Source organism: Saccostrea cucullata, unplaced genomic scaffold (genome assembly GCF_032062105.1).
Source record: "Saccostrea cucullata isolate Sc308-1 unplaced genomic scaffold, CSIRO_AGI_Scuc_v1 ctg1524, whole genome shotgun sequence".
NCBI classification, from domain to species: domain Eukaryota; kingdom Metazoa; phylum Mollusca; class Bivalvia; order Ostreida; family Ostreidae; genus Saccostrea; species Saccostrea cuccullata.
Window position 1 is genome coordinate 57,620 of NW_026939658.1, and position 4,138 is coordinate 61,757.

General features: G+C 33.0%; 1 long non-coding RNA gene across 1 annotated transcript; it reads left to right on the top strand.

Moving 5' to 3' along the window:
- Positions 1–2,200: 2,200 nt before the first annotated feature.
- Positions 2,201–3,243, top strand: LOC134253523 (uncharacterized). Its single transcript, XR_009989142.1, has 2 exons — positions 2,201–2,362; positions 2,602–3,243. It is a non-coding gene; the product is annotated as an uncharacterized LOC134253523 (long non-coding RNA).
- Positions 3,244–4,138: the final 895 nt, after the last annotated feature.

Here is a 4,138-nt window from a genome sequence, read left to right on the forward strand (position 1 = left end):
AAAAATGAGTCTGCTAATAACGGAGCGCAATTTGTACCCATGGGAATTCCAATAGATTGTTGGAATACCTGGTCTCCAAAAACCACAGAGATATTGTCAATCAGAAACTCAAGCATTTTCTTGATGTCAACTTCAGAGTACTTATGTGTGCAATCAGAATCTGTTTTAACAAAATAATTTTTCAAATGACCAATGACGAGGTAAGTAAACTTACGAGTTCCATTTTTGTTGAAGAAGCAGCTGTCAATGATATCAAAAAGCCTGGATTTTAATTTGTCGTGGGGAATTGTTGTGTATAAAGTTGAAAAGTCGTAAGTTTTTATGCTGTTGATTTTTGTAAAGTCTTGTGATTTCAAATTGTCCAAAAGTTCTTTAGAATTTTTAAGTATCCACATCTGATTTACACCACTTCTTGAATATATAGTTGTACAGTACTCTTGAAGTTTTTCCTTCACTACTGTCAATATTTTAGTGAGAAGTAACGAAAGAGGCTTGGTTGAACATTTACTGGAACCTGCAATGTATCTTTGTTTGTAAGGACTCTTATGAAGTTTCGGAATCCAATATATATAAGGTAGTTCAAATTCATTTTGGCTCTGTGGAATATTAAAAGTATTCAATACTGACAGGTGATTCTGAAGAATTTCTTCCTTAGAAAGAGAAGTATATGTATAAGTAGGATTACCACTTGTAGAATTAAATCCAAGTTCTTCTAGAATGCAATTTATATAATGAGCCTTACAAACGAAGACAATGTTGTTACCTGCTTTGTCGGCAGGAACCAGTACGTACTGATCGTGTAATCTATCTATACAGTTTGTATACATTTTATTGCCTTTACATTTAATACAGAAGTGTAAATTTAAAATAAATTACGAACTAAGGCCTAATAAAATACTGGCCTTGTGATACTGAGTTGATTATCAAACAATGTGTTTTCCCCTAATATTCAAATTATTTCAGCATTGACATATTGCTGCATTTTTATATTACATGTTATATAGTACAATGCTTTTTGTTCTTTGAAAATGTCTAAATATCCATATATTGCAAATACTTTCATTTAGAGTAAAATATTCTTACAGCAAAGTCCCAGGGAAACCAATTATCAATTGTTATAAAAGCATTAAGTTAATGTGTTAAGTTAACAATGCATTTGAAGACCATGGGGGATAAAAATCACTATGTTGCATGTGTCAACTGTTACCATTATATACTCTTTAGTTTAATGAAGGATATGGAGATAATGAACAAAATTGTATATGAAAGTCCATAAAACAATACAAAACATGAGTAGAGCAAACAAGGGTCTTTAAAACATCAGAGGTGGGATCAGGTGCCATGGAGGAGTATATAATATAATGTATGGGGTCTGCATTACCCTTTCAAGAGAAGGTTATGCTCCAACACGACATTTTCATTTTGTTACCATGTAAACAGTTATAAAACAAATCACAAAATTTTATCAGCAAAATAAAAACAAAATCGTGTCTAATTATTTAATTTGAAAAAGGAGCACGGAAGCATAACCTAAAATTTCTTGATACACTGTTTATTTGCTTTTGGATAGGACTGTTTTTATATTATTGCGTGACAACTACTAGTTGCTTATAGAGGAAATCCCTTTTACAGCACGAGTTTTACCATGCCCTAGTTCCTTTTACAGCACGAGTTTTACCATGCGCTGACAGAAGACGATGTTCCAGATGAAGCAGAGAATATGAAGCCGAAAGATTTTACAGTGGAACTCTTCAGGTTGGCTAAGGGGCATATAGTGTATTGAGACACAAATACCATCACATATTACCTCAATGACAAAGTCTAAGATTCTGAAATGACTGACTTGATGTAAAGGTTGAAAATCTTCATCAAATAAATGTATCAGAAATTCAGAATGTTTCTTTTTTCGATTTTTCTTGATAACCTCTAGAGCTGGACAACTGACAATTAATTCTCCGCATTTGCTTGAGGAATTGATCAAGCTTAAAATGGAATCTTTTTTGTTTGATTTTTATCCGACTATAATTTTTCTAAATGTTTGCAACTATCTTCTCCATCAATAAGACGCATGCCTTTTCACCCATATCGAAGCGGTTTGATGATCAAGGCTCATTTTCATTGCTTACTTTAAATATTTCCCGTGCGACAATTTGTTTTCTTGTTTAACATTAGAATGTGTTTATTGTCTACACCAAAGAAAGCTGTCTAAATTCAACTGAGTGTAACAATGATATAAATATATTTCTGTTGACTTGTTTAACATTAGGATGTGTTTATTGTGGACACCAAGAAAGCTGTCTTCGTCTGGATTGGATTGGAAACCTCTGTTGCTGAGAGAAAGAATGCAATGACTTATGCCCATGTAAGTAGAACTGTAATATTAATAGTGATAAAAGAAAGAATGCAATGACTTATGCCCATGTAAGCAGAACTACTTAAGTTTTTGATCAATATGGACAAATGACGCATCTTGATTTACAATCTTTTATTAATTAATGTTATGGTGTATTTGATCCAAATTTGTAAGTTTTTCCTTAAAGCAAAAGTTCATTCATAAGATTTTGAGGATTAACAGTAATTACCTTATGTCTGAATTTTCAGAAATATCTACAGAAAACTGACCATCCACTTCTGAGCGTCACGTGCTTGTCTGAGGGAAAACATGACAGACAGATCAGGATGGCTCTCAGCGCCTAGTTACCCGAAGACAAAGGCCGAGGCTTATCTAATCCATTGATTAATATTTGACAATGAGAGACGACAGTTTCTGATTTGAAAGAAACTTTTAATATGTTGTTTTGATATCAGATTTAATCGTAGTTTAAATGTTTTGACGTAGGTTTTAGCAATACATAGTTTTCTATCCAATGAGATGGATTTCTTATCCAAAGATATAGCTATAATCGAGATTTAGCAATATGTAAAGTATTATTATGTATGGATTTATGTTCGGGGTAAAATTACCACTGATTGTTGGAAAAACTCATCTTTGTTTCTCTTTATCACTTACCTTTTTTTCACTTTATATGCTTAATTAATATATTTTTCATATATACATGTACATACAATTATCAATGTTACTTATATAAAGGGTAGATTATATGGGTTTGGGGTTTATGATTATTTTTGGAATTCTTTTTCATTCCTTTCTTTTTTTTCTAGTTTTATAGTGCTATTTTCTTGTGCAATAATGCTGCATATCGCAGATCATCCTCATATAGAAATAAAAGTTATAGCATTCGATGTTTTATGTTTATTGAAGCAGTGCCCATATTGTAAATAGGACATTGACATATACTGTAGAAGTACTTTTTTCCGCTTGGTTTTAAATTACGCTATGTACGCGGACACAAATTTTCCGCGGAAATTTGTCCAAGCGGACTCTATATAAATGTAAGTCATATAAAGACAGTCTAAGAAATCCGCGTAATTTTCTACCCGCGGACTAAACAGAAGTTGAGATTCCGCGGAATTATGACCCCGTGGAAAAAAGTACGTCTACGGTAAATAAAAACAGAGACCTGCTAAGAACTGTCATATGACAGTGTAGGGAGAAATGTAGCGTTATGTTTTTATATGTTTTTATCAGTTTGACCTTTCCGTTATGAAAATAATGTGCAATTTATGACGCAAAATTTTCTGCACATAATTCACGCCTGCTAATCGATCACTTGCACAACCAGCAGTTGTGTATAGCAATCAAAAGAGATCGATTTCCGGTTGTGCAGTTGATGCGAATAATTCCAGTGCACAGGTAGTAAATGGACTCGATTCAGGCAATTATTGATATTTTTATTAAAATATAAGAATGTGATTCCATGAGCAATTTATTTTTCTTTAATTTTACACTCTCATAAAATGCAGTGATTGTCGAATAGCGACTAAATTTGTTTTGAAGCAAGGGCTGGTAGAGCAAAAACGCTGATTGAAAACAGTATTCGCCGACTAAAATTGCATAACCCGAGATCTCTTTCACAACTGAATGATCGCATGCACAAGCAATGTTTTTTTTCTTCGAATATTTGTCAAATTAACACATATCGAAGTCCCAGTTTTGGTGGATAGGATGCACTTGTTGCATACTCATGGTGGACACTGAATTTTCAAGATTGGTTAAGATTAAAACGAATTTTAGTCG